General features: G+C 44.3%; 1 protein-coding gene across 4 annotated transcripts in view; it reads left to right on the top strand.

Moving 5' to 3' along the window:
* Prkcb (protein kinase C beta) overlaps window positions 1-17,841 on the top strand; it is a 295,276-nt gene that overhangs the window by 217,807 nt on the left and 59,628 nt on the right. The gene's annotated exons all lie outside the window — the stretch shown is intronic.

The raw sequence follows: 17,841 nt of genomic DNA, 5'->3' as shown, positions 1-17,841 counted from the left end.
CTGGGTCCTCAAAAGTGTATCACGCACTCACCAACTTGGCTCTGTCTTCACTAATACGGCCCCCACCCAAACAATGCCAATGTCACCGAGACCCCTGCAGGAGCTTCCTACTGGTGCCACTCCTGGTCCTGGGACCCATGATCAGCACATTGTCCATGTGGCAGCCAACCACAGTCACTTTAAAAAACTTACATTGGTCAAGGCACACACACAACCAACATGGCAATTCCAGTATGTTCTTTAGTACATCCTTCCAACATACCTGTGACCTGCCCTTGTTCCTTGCTTGACTCCTTTCTGTCTTTTTCTTCCCCCCATCATCCAGTGAGTTCTGGCCACAATGGTGGCTCTTGGGCTCCTGAACACATAGCTCCTCTTTCCCTTGGAGTTTTACTCTTTGCAAAACTGGCTCCTTCCTGTAATTCACATCTGCACTTTGACATCACTTCTGACCACCAAAGTGGCCACTCATTCCTCTTCCACTGTTAAATTGTTTTTTGTTTTTATTGTTGTGCTGTGTGGGGGACATTGTGGCAGTGAAAAAGTTCTTACACTGTATGAACTATATCATACTTGAATTCACCCCCTCCATCATTGTCCTTTATCCCTCCTCCCCTCATTCCTGGCATTTTCAGCAGGTCTCATTTTTTTCCATTTACATACCTGTGTACACAGTATTTGCACCAGACTCACCCTCCCAAACCCTTTCCCCACCTTCTCCCCTCCCACTGTTCGCAGCTAAATGGATGGAACTGGAGAACATCATGTTAAGTGAAGTTAGCCAGATTCAGAAAACTAAAAGCCTCATGTTCCCACTCATATGTGAAAAATAAGACCAATAAAAATGCAGCAATATTATAAAAAAACAGGTCTCACTAAGGGAGGTCACATATGAGAGAGGGAGGATAAAAGAAGGAAGTTAAGAAGGTGAATATGCTCTTGGGGATATACCCAAAAGACTGTGACACAGGTTACTCCAGAGGCACCTGTACACCCATGTTCATTGCAGCACTATTCACAATAGCCAAGTTATGGAAACAGCCAAGATGCCCCACCACTAATGAATGGATTAAGAAAATGTGGTATCTATACACAATGGGATTTTATGCAGCCATGAAGAAGAACGAAATGTTATCATTAGCTGGTAAATGGATGGAATTGGAGAACATCATTCTGAGTGAGGTTAGCCTGGCCCAAAAGACCAAAAATCGTGTGTTCTCCCTCATATGTGGACATTAGATCAAGGGCAAACACAACAATGGGATTGGACTTTGAGCACATGATAAAAGCGAGAGCACACAAGGGAGGGGTGAGGATAGGTAAGACACCTAAAAAACTAGCTAGCATTTGTTGCCCTTAACGCAGAGAAACTAAAACAGATACCTTAAAAGCAACTGAGGCCAATAGGAAAAGGGGACCAGGAACTAGAGAAAAGGTTAGATCAAAAAGAATTAACCTAGAAGGTAACACCCACACACAGGAAATTAATGTGAGTCAATGCCCTGTATAGCTATCCTTATCTCAACCAGCAAAAACCCTTGTTCCTTCCTATTATTGCTTATACTCTCTCTACAACAAAATTAGAAATAAGGGCAAAATAGTTTCTGCTGGGTATTGAGGGGGTGGGGGGGAGAGGGAGGGGGCGGAGTGGGTGGTAAGGGAGGGGGTGGGGGCAAGGGGGAGAAATGACCCAAGCCTTGTATGCACATATGAATAAAAAAAAAATTTTTAACTAAAAAATTTTTAACTAAAAAAATATGGGTGATATACTCACTATACAAAAATGAGTATAGAATTTGTAAGTTGATTGAAACCACCATACAAAAGGGACTAAGGTAGAAAGAAGAGGAGATGAACCAAATCATATAAATATGGAAGTACCACAAGGAAACTCCCCGTGTAGCTATCTTAAACAAGGAAAAATATCATAATGTCATTTTTCATCACTCTTAGTTTTAATCCTCTCATGGAATCACCACTGGGTGATGCTTTTCTTACTTTTTTTTGTGGTTGTGGGTTTGAATTCAGGGCCTCAAGTTTGCTAGGTGGACAACCTACTGCTTGAGCCACACCCCAGCCGTTTTGGCTTTAGTTACTTCTTGAGTGTGTCTCATGTTTATGCCCAGGGCTGGTCTTGGATCACAGTCTTCCCACCTATGCCTCCTGCGCAGCTGGGGTTGCAGGCACACACCACAATGCCCCACTTGTTGTTGACATGGGCATCTCACTGACTTTTTTTCTGGACTCGCCTTAGACTGCAATCTTCCCCATCTCCACCTCTGGAGTGGCTGGGATTACAGGGATGAGCCACCATGCCTGGCCCTCTTATTTCTTTATTGGTTTGTCCTTTTGCCCTTTCTAAGATCTCAGCTCCCCAAGAGCAGGATTCTTCCCTGTTCTCTGTTGTGTACACCATTGCACTGCCGGGGCCTGTGGCTTGAATTCATTTTGTGTCTACATTGAACACAGGCATTTGTTGTGCCTGTGGGTGTCAGGGTCATCTGGGGAGATTAAATAAAGGATCTGAGGTAATGGCCAGACTTTGAAAAGCCTTGGCATGGGATAAGTGAAATTAAGGCCAGACATGCATTGGGAATGCCAAGCAGTCCCGAGGGCCGTGGGTTAGAGACTAGGCAGTTGATGGTGGTCCACAGCAACCTTGTTCACTTGTTTTTCCAGCAGCTCCGAGCTTCTGGAGAAGAAGCTGTGAGCTGAAGGTAGGAGTGAGGCATAGCAGAGTCAGCTAAGCAGAAGATTTTGAGGGAGCTGGGGATTCTGGGAAGAGAAGCCCTTGCAGATCTGCAGAGCGAGGCATGCAAAGGTACTCAGTAAGAGTGTAGTAAGTAAATGAGCCAAAATGGTGTCTAGACTGGGTTGGGACCAAAAGCCAGCAGGCAGAGGGCCATCACCTGGGTGGGGGAGAAGGGGTCTGAATGCCTGGGGATGCAGCACAAGGGAATGAATCAAGATGTTTAAACTGTTAGGAAGAACGAGGCATATCCAACCTCAGAGGACGAGGAAGAAAGTGGCTGAAATAAAGAAGAGGTTCTAATAGCTCAGGTCCACCAGGGAGTTTGAACCATTACATTGCAAGCCTGGCACCGTAGTTCACACCTGTAGTCCCAGCTATGAGGTGGGAGAATCACTTGCTGGACAGTGTTTTATATATATAAACAGTTTTATTAAGACCTAATACACATAGCATGCAGTCCACCCATGCCAACAGTACAATTCAGTGGTTTTCAACTTGTCACAGAGGTCTTCAGCTATCCATACAATCATCCAAGAAAGAAACTGCATCATTACTATCAGTCAGTCTTCAACTTTCTCCTCCCCCCACTTAAAATTTTAACAAGCCCGTGTTCACGTGGCTCATAGTTAGGATTACATTAAAAGGATAAGCATTGAGAAATCTTGCTCTCATCCAAGTTCACCTAATGCTGAGGCCCGTCATGCTGCACAGGTGAACTTTGCTTGGTTTAATTTGCATCTTTCAGGCCCTCTGTGCTAATTTAACATTCTTATTCTGTACTTATTAACTCAGAAGTTAGTATGCCCTGCACGTGTCATCGACCACTTAATAATACAGGCTGGAGAGTTTTTGATGGCAGAACAAAACTTGCACAGAGCCTTCTGGAAAGAATCTGTGTGGGGGTGAAGGGCTGTGGGGATAATGGATCATGGGGAACTCAGTGAGGGAATAAGAGAATAGATCATGTTTCCATGGGAACTGATACAATAATTGGGTGTTCTCTTCCAGACTGGGATGTAGCATCCGATAAATCACAGCTGAAAACAACAGCCATGTCACAGAAGCAAATAGAATAACAAACACCTGTGTGGTACTTTGAACCACCTTGTAATCTTTTGCAGCTCTGGTTCTGCCAGCTGTGGTTTTAATTAATACGCTTTTGCATTGAAATGCATCTTTGAACGTTTTGCACAGTCAGGTTAGGTAGAGAGAGCGGTCCCCTCAAACAGAAGAACACCGCGGCGTGGTTTGCTCTCTGCCTTCTGAAGATGAAGCCTTTGGGGTTTGCACCTCCCCTCCCCCAGGTCCACTGTAGCAGATCTGGCCCAGAAAAACCCGCTTTTAAGCACTGTAATAATTTGCAAAGCACTGAGAACAACACAGCGTTTTGCTAAAACCTGTGAAAATGAAACAAGGAAGAAAGCAAGTGTGAAGTCCACAGCATACAAATGTGTTGGCCCTGTTTCAAACACCTGCACGAGAAGAACCCTTTGTAGCGGTCCCTCTCCCCAACAGGTGAGGGTATTTGCCACAAAGGGTCATCTCACCCAAACACGGCTTTTTGGCATGCCTGGCTCTCTTGGAGATGAATGCTTTCTAGAGCTTTCCTGATGGAGCATGGAAACACATTACTCCTTTATCACTTAATGTTTCTTTTCATAGTTTTACCCTCAGACTTCTTGTCTTAGGTCTCTTTGAACGTTGAGCTTCCGCTTGGCCGTGCCCCACACCTCCCAGGAATCTAACTCTGTGCTTGTCGAGGTTGCTGGAGTCGAGTTATGCTCCAGATATTACCGCTTGGCTGAATCATCCCGGTAAACATCATGGCAGTTTCCCGTAAGTGCGCACACACACAGCTCTTGACCTGCTAGGCTCTGGGCCGCTCGTCCTAATGGGTGGCCGTAGGAAACATCCATTAAGCATTTCATTAATGCTAATATTGCTTGCCTTCCAACATTTCATATGCGCTCTCGTGCTTATGTTTAATTTGATCCGAGTCTTTTAAAAAGTTATGCTGGAAGTTTGGATGAAGGCTTTCTTACTGATACATCTGTGGCTTCTGCCTGTGGAAGGTGCTGTGCTAGTGTGTGGGTGTCGGGGAGCAGAGCTGGGGGAAGCAGCTGGTATGTGGTGGTGGGCATAGATGCACAGACACGAAGAAGCTGAAGCCAGTGGCACAAGTCTATGTAAGATGGTATTGACTGCAGCAAGGCTGCATATGCCCACCAGTGAGAAGCTTACGTAGATAATGGAGTATCCAAGATAACATTCCAAAGAATGGAGTTGGCCTCTCTCTCTCTCTCTCTCTCACACATGCACGGGCACACACATCTGTCTGTCTTTCTCTGACTATGTGTCATAATGGAACAATTTCCATGACACAAAGTCAAGCAAAAACATGGGCATATCACTGGCCATCGTGATAGTAATACAAAATACTCTGAATATAGACAGATTGACTTTATGTAATGTGCTCACGGGTCCTACTCTCACTGAAGTTTTTCTTCCAACATTTTATCTTGAAAAAATTTTTAAATACAAAAAAAGTAAAGAATTGTACATTGAACATCTGCAATATCCAGCATCTAGATTCTGCAATTAATATTTGACTCTATTTGCTTTGTCACATTTCTGTCTATCCATCTATCCCTCCATCAACCCACTTTTTAATGCATTTCAAAGCCAGTTGTAGACCTTGAATTTACACTAAACTCTCCTTTCTCTCTCTCTCTCTCTCTAGATATATAGATATATATAGATAGATATATATCTAGAGAGAGAGAGAGATGGATAGATAGATATCCCAGAACTTCAAACTTGCCAGGCAGACACTCTTACCATTTGAGCCATGCCTCCAGACCAGGACACAATATTTTTATGATTGCTTTTAAGGTAAAATTTACATACAATGAAATCCACATATTGTACCATTCTGAGTTTTGAAAAACACATACTTTAGAACATGGGAGTATAAACATTAAAGAAGAAAATGACACTAGCAGATATAAATGCAGAGTGCACCATCATGCAGGGACAGGATTTGAAGTGACTGGTTGTTGTAAGAAAGTGACTCCAGCTCCATGCAAAGGCTGAGTTTTGTCAACTGCAAAGAGGAGAGAAAGGAAATGAAAATCGAAGACTGTCTTCTTCTTCCCAACTCCCAGCTCCCAAATAAACAGTCAGGGCACCTAAGCTTCTTTTATTGGGTGGGTTATACTGCTGTAACAAATAGGCCCCCAAACTCATACTGGCTTAGAAGCAAGGGAGGATTCATTTTCATTCCCCTAACAGTCTAGGATGGGTGGTCCTGGCCTTACCCACTCTCCTCCATATTGCGATTAAAGGATGGACTTCCTTCCCTCTTAGATGGCTCCATTAATCCCTAGGGCTCATTTATGTCTACATTTAGAGGGTGGAGGGGGAGCAAAAGGAAGAGGGAGGCACAAGTTGCTACGTAAAAGTCTTTGTTCTGGACCTGGTAGCCATCAGTTTTGCCTGTAGACTATTAGAGAACTCAGCCCCACGCTGCACCTCAGCGCAGTTCTGGTGGATAGCAAGTGGTCTCAGCCATACTGCTTGCCTTTCATATCTGGTTGGAATTTTTCACAGTTGACACCAAGGGCCTCCTGACTTTCCCTTTAGAACCCTCAATTTATTATACCCCACAAACAAAAACTTGAAGCGCCTCTTCTCTGTGACATTTCCTTGTGTTTAAGTCATGGAACATGCCAGGTGTTAGTGCTGCCTTTCCTGAGCCTGGCAGAGCCAGGAATAAATCAAGTAGGAAGAAGCCAGCAGCTTATGAAATGAAAAGGAAGAAGTAAAAGGTCCTTAGAAACTGGGTGCCCAGGTATTACATTTACTGCTTTAAAAAACTTCATCCCAGTCTGTGGATGGGTGTACCTCTGAGATGGCTTAAAACCAAAAGCAGAGAAGTGAGAGAAAAAACCATTAAGCTTCCTGTTCTAGAGTTTGAGTTCCCTGGAATACCACCTAGGAGGGTGATGAGTGCCTGACTGTCACCAAGGAGGCCATTGTGGCTTCTTCTACTCAGGTACTTCAGAGAGTTAGTACTTGGTTGTGCTTCTTCAAGGTACTGGTGCTAACTTCGTCTCAAAATTCAGACTTCAGTGCTAATGACAGCCATGGTCAAGGTCCCAGTAGTGGTCATTTGTGTCCCTGATTTTCTTTTGTCATCTACATGCTTCCTCCCGAGGAAATACTGTTCTATAAATTGACTTCCTTTTCTTCTTCTTAGCATGGGTCCAGCAATCATATATGTAGAATCACAGGTTTGAAACACCAATTATATATTGATTTTAACCTGTTTTAGGAGAGCTTATTAAAGAAAGGTAGTTTTGTCCTCATGTGGCTGATAGCACCACATTTTGTGAAAAACGGACTTAAAATCTTATGCTTACATGAGCTGTCGGCACCGCAATTACCGCTGTATTTCAGAGCATGAAGTCTTTTGCTGTGATGTGCGTAGCATTTTCTTTAGATGAGGAGTGTGCTCCACATTTCCTGTTTCCTTAAAAATCTTGACCTCCCCACTCCGTCTTTGGATCCTCTGAATGGATCCAGAGACTCAAACTGCTCTTTACAGATTAGCCGCCTCCATTCTTCCACATCTACTCCTTCCTTACCCTTCAGCAATTTTCAGTGTCTCTGGTTGTCAGTCATTTCCTAACCCTGTCACTCTCCAGATCTGAGGGAGAAGCTTGGTGGCCTTGCTTGTAAGAGCAGAGGGCAGGCATGGGAGGAAAAGACTGAGGTTGGAACCCACAGGCCATACTGGTGAGAAGCTATTACCTTCATGATAAGTGCCCACTGACAGTCACAATTAATGATTCATTCATTCAAGAAGTACTTACTAATATTTAGTGTATAACAGACACTCTTCCTCAGCGTCTGCAGACTTACATTCTACTGGTACATGATGGTATTACCGGAGTTTTGAGTCCTTACTGTGTGTCAGGCTCTGTCATGAGTGTTGTGGGTGAGTGCACACTTACTCTGTAATGTAACGTCTGTTGTCTCATGGTACAGGTGAGAAGATCGATTCAGAAAGCTGAAATAACTTGTGGCAGTTAGGCTGTAAATGTTATTTAGTAGATTGGGTTAGATTTAGAGATGTTTTATCAGGGTTCTTGATTGCTTGGTATTTAACACATGTGTTCCTAGTCTGAACAGTGAGCACCTACTGTGTCATAAATACATTTTCCCCCTCTTATTTTCTCATTTTGCCCACTAAGTGCTATGCAGCATCTACATGCCTTATTTTTACTGTAAGTTGCTGCTCTTAGACAAACTGCATGCCATAGTGCTGGAAGGTTGCAGATCTTCTGTTCTTCCTTCAGCACCCTGTGCTTGTTGGTCACTACCCATGGGCAGGTGCTTGTTGGATCTGTGGGTCACCTTAGGGATTCCTGTGAGGGCATGGTTTCCACTCCTCCAGATACTGTCCTCTGCCCTATGTCACAGGCTTCACCTGTGGAGTGCTCAGTCCTGGTAGCCTCTCTAGTGTGTGCAGTTACTCCTTAGATGGCACCATTGCAACTTGTGGCCTCCATGTTTCCTCACCAACTGTCCCACCAGCCCCACCACTCCAGTTCCGCTCACAGCCTCCTTGCTGCCTCGAGCACTTATTGAACGAGTACTAATTGCCAGGGACCATGTTACGAACCTGCATGAATGATGTCGTATTAATGCTCACCACAATTCTGCAAGGTAGTTACTGATAACAGCCCTAGCATATCTGTATGGAAGTTGTAAGTCAGAAGGGTTGAGGGAGGGGCTGGAGTGTTAGCTCAGTGGTAGAGTGCTTACCTAGCATGCTTAAGGCCCTGTGTTCCATCCCAGCTCCACTACCCCCCAAAGAAAGGGAGGTTGAATGACTTCTCCAAGATCACACAGCTGGGTGGAGGCGGGACAGGACTTCAAAGCTGACTTTGTGATGCTACTTCATCTTCCTGTCTCTAACAGAATTCTTCACTTTGGGGTCCACGCATTTCCCCAAACCACCAGTCTTTCCTTTCTCTCTCTCTGCCTCTCTCCTTCCTCCCTCCCTTCCCACCTTCTCCCTCCCTTTCATCTTTGAAGCAGCATCTCCTAACCTGGTGCATTATGACATTTATGGACTCCTCCTTCCTCCTTGAAAAAGTTAAAAATTATATCTATGAGTGTATTGGCAGAAAGACAAATGCATGTCTTCTTCAACTAAATGTTTTCTTCAACTTTAAACTTTATTTTTTTTTTTTAACTTGGGATTTTAAAAGAAATTAAAATGCTTTCACAACCCCCCACGAGGATGGTGGGCCCTGAGCCCCGTGCCCAGTGTGTCAGATGATGACATCATCCTGGGTTTTGACACCAGGAGAAAATGAACCAGAGCACTGAGCTCCAGACCACCGCACCTTCTGCTGGAGCCAAGCACAGCCCTGAGTCCGACAGGAAGAAATGTCCAGAGGAGATTAAAAGGCAGTGTAGCACAGACCAGTAATTAAGGCTTTCTCTAAGTCTTTGAGCCCAGTTGTGGGAGTTGATCCTAATTTTAATCTCATTAGTGCCAAGTCTTCACACATACCCATACACACATACATTAGACTCGGCTGTGTAACCCTATAGACAAAGGCATTTCCTTCCCTTTGCTTCATCGCTATCTTCCTGCACCATATGGTGAATTCCTTTATCACATGGTTGACAGAGAGCTGAGTGTCTCTGCTACCTGCTCCCTTAATCCTCTTCCAGAGAGACATTTGCTGTCTGATCTGGGATTCCTGCCTTCTCTTTGGTTCCATCCCAATTACAGTGCCTTCCCCTCGGCCCCCAAACTTTCATATGCAGCTCCAATAGCAGCTCATCTTCCCAAATCTCTTCCTAACTTCCCAGATCTCCACTCAATGAAGCAACTCACTGCCTGCATTTCAACCTTCACTCCTCTGGAGATAGCAAATTGCACAACAAGATAAGGTCCATTTTCCTCAACAGAATTAATTGTATGAAGGAAATTTAAATATCAGGAGTTTAAGCTTTATAAAGCTTCATCTGCTTCAAGTAGATTGTCAGGCCAATTGTCAGGGTATTGGGAAAATGTGGCCTATTGCTGTTATCTCACAATTCCCAAAGGCGGGATGTGCAGCCTGAGCAAGATGGCTTCCAGGAGCCTTACAGTTATGTGTCCCCCATCTCAGGGCCCCCAGTCTACTTCTCACCATTGTTTTTCTCCATGGACATGTGTCAGCACCCCTCCCTCAGCCTTCTTGTCCCTTGTCAAGTCTTCACATCTAATTCTAGAATATCCTAGAAATCTAAAATCTCTGGAAGGAGAAACTGATGTGGCTTCAGGGATTTAATTAGCTGTGCTCAGGAGGAGGGGACAGCCGTATGTCAAGAAGGATGACAGTAACATAGTAACATACTATGGAAAGAGAAGGATGGAAATGACTGGCCTGTGTGATTCTTAGGCCAAAGGAGGAGTTTCCTTTGAGTCTGTTCTTTGGAGAAAATATCATGATGTTAAATCAAGTCCTTTTATTGCAGGATATGGAAACTCTGTCTCAGGTGCAATTATTGTGCATCCCAGCCACATCTCTGTGCTGTCTCAGAAATTCACAACTCTGTTAAGTGGAGCTCTTGATTGCTAACAGCATAGCTCATCTGTAATTGTTTCCTACAACAGACATGATAGCAGAAGCTTGTAGGTTGTAATCACCCAACACCTATGGCAAATATTTTGGATATACAAATATGGATGGTTCATAGGATAAGAGGTGTTATAGTTAGTTTCAGGCTTCCCTCTGCCTCCCCCCCCAGGGTTGCATCAAGTACTGACCTCATTGAATACCGCTACAGAGGCTGACAGTAGATAGTACCTTTTGAGCATGGACTGCTCATCTGAGTATTGTATGCATTGCTCATTTAATTTTCATAAAGGTCTTAGGAGGTAGGTGATGTTATTACCCCCACTTTACAGATGAAGGAACAGAGGCAAGGAGAGATGAGACACTTGCAGCAACAGAGGTACCAGTCTCCTCAGCGTCCAGCGGGATCCAACCCTGCCACGGAACAGCCCCACGCTCTGTTAGCAGTGCTGTACCATCAACAACAAATTCAGTCTTGTGCTCACTGAGAAACAGGCTTTCTTTGTGTAACCTAATTGTTGAAATGAATGACAGACCCTTAGGGTTTCATTTCATTGTCTTTTGGTAAAAGGCATCAATTACTGGCTTGTTTTCCCAGGAATCATGTTAAAAAACAGTCAAATTAAATCTGCTTCTATTTTAACCATCTAGTTTGTCAAACATAGCATATGACTCAAAGATATTTGACTAAGCCATCCATGTCAACAAAGTTTATTTTATTTATTTTTTTAGGCATTTCAGTTCTTTAGTGAGACACTTAAGATCTCCCTTGGCAAATTTCGAGTAGACAAAACAGTGTTTTTAACTGCAGTTACCATGGCATACATTAAACTGCTAGTACTTACTCATCTTATAATGGAAACTTTGAGTCCTTTCTTTGGCCAGCATCACCCACCTTTCCCTTAGCCCTTGGCAAAATCATCCACTCTCTGTTCTTCTTCAGTTCACTGTTACAGGAAGGTTAATGCTGCTATCTCCATTCTTCTGCAGGAGGGAGAAGATTTCAGGCAAAAAGTAAAGCATGATAATAAAAAGTATAGTTTATTAGAATAGAAAATGTGCTTTCAGAGGCACTCTCAGAAAGAGGGGTCAACCACATGGACTCTGGCACAATTGAAGTTTAAGAGGCCTTGAGGGTCAAGTCCACCCCCAGGACTAGCCTACAGGGAGTGATTGACATAAGAGCTGTGAAAGAATTCTGACATGTCTCAAGAATCACTCTGCAAGTGCAATTACCCATGACCACTTCAAGAAAAACCCATGGGGTGGGGGTGGGGAGGGTTAGAAAAATGTAAAGTATAATGGGATTATAATGACGTGGTAATGAGCAGAAGGCAGCTCCCAGTCAGATTAGGTCAGAGTTTGTTTCTTCGCTTGGAACCAGTTGCGGAGGCCATAAATGATGTGTAGACGTTTTAAAGCAAAGCTAATCTTGTGGAGGATCTGGCCAGACCAGTCTTTCTTCTGATCAGCTCTCACTGGGCCTCCTCCCTAGGTCACGTTCACAGGTGTTTTCCAAGAGTGTGGAGCCAGTAGCCTAGGTGTAAACAGGTTTAGCTTGCATCCTGTAAGCAAGCAAGCAGAGAGAGAGAGAATGAGAATATGGGGCATGGGCATGTAAACACTGAACCAAGGTTTCCCCATCTTGGGGTTCCCTTTGCATATCCACATTGCCCATGTCTAACTGCTACCTATCATGACTATTTTAAAGTCTGCATAGAAGTAAGAGTCTGCAGTATTTGTCTTTCTTTGTCTGGCTTATTTCACTTAGCATAAAGTCCTCCAAGTTCATCAATGTTTATTTTAAACTCAAAAAGAACCTTTCAGTAACTAGAATTGATACATATCAATTCTAATATTGTCAGTAATTGATAATACGATAATTGATTTGATACAGCCCAGAGTGCTGAAACAGTAATGCTTCTGCATTTCTTATTACAACCCAATTAAATACTCACATCTTCCTTTAGAACACAGGGGTGGGCATGGCAGGTTTAAAAGACCTGTTCCCTCTCCACCCCCTTTCCAGCAGTCTCTATGAGTCAACCCTTCCATCCAGTAGTGACATTTGCTTAACAATGGCAAGTCTGCAGGAGCCTGGGGTGACCAGGCTAAATGCACCTCTATTCTAAGCTTCCTTTCACACTTCCATGGCTTTTTCTGTAGTGGGCAGAGATTCAACTTGATTAAATCTCAGGTGTGAGGTTTAGCTCTGAATGCACCTGCTGCCCTGACCTCTGAGATGAAAACCCAGGACATCTCTCACAGAGAGCCGTGCTGTTATCATCTTTAAAGAGATGTTCATGTTTTTATGTAGACACAGGGTCTCAGTATGTAACCCAGGCTGGCCTTGAACTCTCAGTCCTTCTGCCTCAGCCTCCTGAGTTCTGGATTACAGGCCTGCAGAGAAAGAGATTCGTAGCTCTAGAGGACATTACATAATGAATCATGAAGCAGCCGAACTGGGCCATCCAAGTTGATCTGCAGGCTGGACACCACTGCTCTTCCTTCTGATGCGCCAACATGGAGACTGGCATCAGCGCCACACACATCGACACTATGAACTCCCAGTGGACATCATTTCCCCAATACAGCACTTCTCAATTTTTCCTGAAATGTATCTTCAGTAAGCAAAAGCTATTGCTTTCTTCTCCAAAACAAGCTATTAGAAGCTGAAAATCATTTCTAGACTGCTAACTTCCTCCTTACTGCTAGAGGCAGATGCATTATATGACCTCATATTATACTCATGTGGCCACCATCAGATATAAAATCTGAACATATGCATGCATGGATACGTTCACTTATAAAATTTAATCCAGAGCTTCAGTCATAGGAATATGCTTTGGAAGATCAGAATTAGAGCCTCCAAGGTAACGTGGCGTAGCTTAGAACATCTTATGTCTAGTGCAAGTTAAAAGGTAGAGAACTTCAGAAGTTAAGAATACACAAACACCCACAGTGAACACAAGGTACTGAGTTCTTGCTACATGTGAAGCTGTTGAATATCTTATACTATTGAGTCATCGTCATGGTGCTGTGAATCCTTGGGCTCTTGCTATGTTTTGCTAGAAGGTCTCCTGGTTGGACTAGCTTTCCCTCTTACTCCAGGGCTCTACTTATCAAGGGTGAGGTTGCTTAAGCCCCTCAACTGTCCATCCTTGGTCTAGTCTAAGGAGGACTTTGGCCAATCTGCATGTCATGCAAGATGAGTTTGGAAGGGCCTGGACACCAGATTGTATACAACCTAAGCCCAGTCCGTCTCCTGAACCTCCTAATACACAGATTTTGCGAAATATTGATCACTTCTGCAATTCACTTTCTGTCTTTCCTTTTCTTATATATGGAGAAAATGGAAAAGAATCTCTTATACCCACAGAAGAAATCGGAGTATCTTCTTACTCTCTGCAAGCGTGCCTTCACTTCAGTAACTATGTCCTGTGGGTGCCAGGTACTGAGTTTTGCCTGTGTCATGTCAGTTCATCTCACCATGACCTGGTCAGGGAGAGACGATCATTTTGCCTCTTTCTTGGATAGAGAAACAGATACTCAGAAAGGTGAGAGCTACCTTATCCAAGAACACAGAGCACAGCACAACCTGGAGTTGGGATTTGAACTGAATTCCTGAAACTGTACACGCTGTGATTTTATACTTCTTATTAGTTATGAGCTTCCAGATCATCAGGCTTGTTTGGTGCCATAATTTCACTCTTACATGGCAGAAGTTGTCAAGACACTGACCGTGTTTGGAAGATGAGGATGCTGAAATTAACCTTTGTGCTGGAACCAGCTGCATTCGACTTTCTCTCAAACTCCCACTCGTGAGTGGGTGAGTGCCCTTGGGAGAGCAAGTGGCCAGTGTGTGGCCATGTTCCAGCTCCTGATTATAACGCATCCTGATGGTCTCTGGCCAGCTCACCTCCCAGTCCTCCCCCAGTGCTGGCCAGACTGGCACAGGAAGGACCCAAATATTTAGAAGATTCTGATTTAATTGGTCTGGAGTGTGGCCCAAGCACCAGCTTCTAAAAGCTCTGCAGGGAATTCTAATGTGCAGTGTGGAGAGACACCAGCTCATTGCAAGCAGGAGAGGCAAACCCAAGGAGAGAGCATGGGGAAAGGATCGATGCCACATTTGCCTTATAATTTAGAGCAGAGCTGGTAGAGCACCCTCTGCAGGTCTTTTGTGGGGCTGGGCGGGGGGTCCCAGGCAAGAGGCAGCCCCAGAGAGCCATGGGTTCCTTAGAGAGGTGAACTCTTAAAAGAGGTGGCTCCCTAGCATGCCCGGCATGGGAGAGGAGGGGAGCAGGAGTCCCACAGTCCTGCTGGAGGCCTACACTATCGGCCTTGTCTGTTCCTCTTAGTTTGCTTGTCACACTGACCTCTGCTCCCTATGCCTTACCCATGCCCTTTTCCTAAGTTAGTATTCAGGGGCCCTATGACCCCCAAATTGTCTCCATTTTTAATATACCATCCAAAGTGTTCAGGTTAGAATCTTTTTCCATCTCTGTTTGTTAGGCAAGCTTGCAGACCCTGACAATGCTAGTGGGTCTCTCCTCCCTTCTCTCCTCCTCCTTTTGACCTTGTAGTGATATTGTTATGAACACCATTGCTACAGCACTGCATGTGCAAAGACCTGGGTAAGACATTGCTTTTAGACCTAGGTTCTAGGAAAAGCCTGCTTTTCTCCTCAGAAAATGATTCTCCCTATAAAAAATATGAATTTTATTATGTTTCATGTATGTCTGTTGTATTGGCTTTTGGGAACTAGGAAGGGGGGAGAATATGTATGCATATTAGTGAAAGAGTATATATGTATATGGTTATTAATATGCACACACACAGGTATTTACTGTATACTATATAATCATTTTAACCACTTGTGTTTATATACCGTAATTTACGTGTCATCAAATTCACTAGTTTATGATCCATAATCTTGAATACTACCTACCTCAAGTTGTTAGTGAAATATGGGTTAGATTTATCCACATATAAGTGGAATAATGCTGAGAGCTAAGTAATGGAAGCTCTAAGTGACTAGACCTGGTGACCTAGATAGACCAAGGTGGGGGAACTACTTCCTCAATCAGCTCTAAATGCATGAAGCATTTAGCAAACAAACAGGCATCAAATGTTGACAATGTGCTAGATGTTGGGAGTATGACTCCGGCAAGTCAGACAAAATATCTGCCCTCACACAGCTTACATTTCAGTAGGGGAGAAAAATAAGCAAACAGATGTTAACGTAGTGCCAGGTCCAGTATGGGAGTGGGAGTAACACGGGGTAGGGGGCCATGTTTAAGGTAGGTGGGCAGGGAGGTCCTTGTTAGTCACCTTGGATTGTGACCAAACACGGTGAGGGAATAAATGATTAAGTGTGTGTGAAGGAGGGCAGGAATGTTGAGAGATGGATTTTTGTCCTAGGTGCAGTAGGAAAGGCAGAGGTGGCTTTAGGAAGGTGAGTGACATGACTGATGAGTATTCAGAGCATTGTTTGGTGTGTGGAGAGTGGAGTGCATGGTGGAGCTTGAGAGCAAGCAAGTAGAAGCAGAGAGTTGGTCAGGAGGCCATCACAGGAGAGCATCGTGGTGGCCTTAGTCAGTAAGGAGAATAAATATATGACCAGTCCTACATTTATGGATGCATTGCATGAGAGGTGGAGAGCAATGAATTGTGGGTAACAAAAGGCCTTTGGATTTTGGGCAAATGTCTGTGGAAGTGGTGGGGGGGGAGGCAGGGTCTTCATTGCTTGATATTTCTGCCTTGTCACATTAGAGAACAAATGGTGCACAGTTCCCTTGAGGCAAAGCTCCTCCTTCAGCTGAAAACTAGAACTAGGGACCATATTCAAGGGTCACTGGCAGTCCCCTTGGTCTTTCTCTGAAAGATGCCGTGGAGGATAACCACTGAGGAGGGTGGAATTGTGTCCCTGAAAAATGTGTATTTGTGTTCTGACTACTGGGACCTTCCTCTGTCATGAGGTCTTTGAAGATGTAATCGAGTTAAGATGAGGTCATACTGAACTAGAGTGGGCCTTAATCCAATGACTGGTGCCCTTATGAGAAGAGGGGCATTTGGACACAGACACAGAACACACGGGGAAGAACACCATGTGAAGACAGAGGCAGAAATTGGAGCAATGTATCTAGAAGCCAAGGAATGCCAAGGACTGCTGGCAGCCACCAGAGCTGGGAAAGGGCATGGGACAGAGCCTCCCTCAGAGTCTTCAGAAGGAAGCAACCCTGCCAACATCTTGACCTTGGACTTCTGACCTCTGGTCTCTGAGAGGATGCGCTGCTGTTGTGTGAAGCCACCCAATTTCTGGTTCCTTGTTATGAGCGCCCTGGAAGACTAGTAAGCACTCATCATTTGCCAAACTCAGTCCTGAATAAGGTGTGCATTTTGTACACTCCATCCCACAAAGTTACCTCAGCACCACGAACAGCCCAGTGCTGCTAGCAGCCCTGTGTTACAGATGAGAAAACTGAGGCTCAGAAAAGTTAAGTGAATTTCTCAAGGTCGCACAGCTAGTATGTGGTCTTCTAATTCCCAAGTCGAGGTACTATTCACTGCAGAGAGCTACCCACCCCACAGGCAGAGGCCAGGATTCCAGGCACACACCACCCTTGAGATTCGTCGGTAAAGTTCATCACAACAAACTTTCCAGCCAGGAATCCCTGGGCTACTTTCCTCTGTTTTATTTGCTGTCGCTGGAGTTCTGCTGTTTATCACATCTCTCCCAGAAGGCTCTGGGTAACAGATGTGGCTTGGAATTTGATAAGAATGCCACTTCAACACATCCTTTCAATCTGTTTGGAGTGCTCACCCTGGAGCTGGAGGGACAGCTGAACAAACATCCCACGCCCTCTATGTTGATATTAAAGTTTCTGGAAGCTCTGGGGACTGCTTGGGACAATTAATAAAAGATCCTTTCCACTTAAAGGAACGTTTTAGAATGAGGCTATTGCCTTTGCTAGTGCTATGGCTTTTTCCCCCCTCTCCCATGTAAATATTAATTAAGTACTTAGGATATGCCAGGTACATGACCAGATTTTCAAAATACTAAGCAAATAATGGTTTAGGTGGTAGGAAAATGTGAAAAAAGGCCGGTGAATGACTAATGTTTGGAAAACCCTGAAGAGAAGTAAGTGACATAGATACTAGGCAGTCCTGGTGCCCAGAGGAAAGGGAGCCACCTTGGTTTAAGTGAATCATTCAGGTTATAGAAGGAGGCATCACGTGAGCTCAGTCATAGCTTCTGTAGGCACTAGAAAGGTGTGGAAAGACACTGCAAACAAGTGTAGAATATCCAAAAGGAGAGAAAGAACAGGACATGGTCGTTTGGGAGCCGTTGAGGACTTTAGGCATTCAAGTAGCATGGTCCAGTCTGCATTTTTAGAATAATCGTTAGGTCAAGTAGGGTAATCTCTCAGAGCCTCAATTTGT

Source organism: Castor canadensis, chromosome 17 (genome assembly GCF_047511655.1).
Source record: "Castor canadensis chromosome 17, mCasCan1.hap1v2, whole genome shotgun sequence".
Lineage (NCBI taxonomy): Eukaryota > Metazoa > Chordata > Mammalia > Rodentia > Castoridae > Castor > Castor canadensis.
This window is presented reverse-complemented; position numbering and strand designations above follow the sequence as displayed.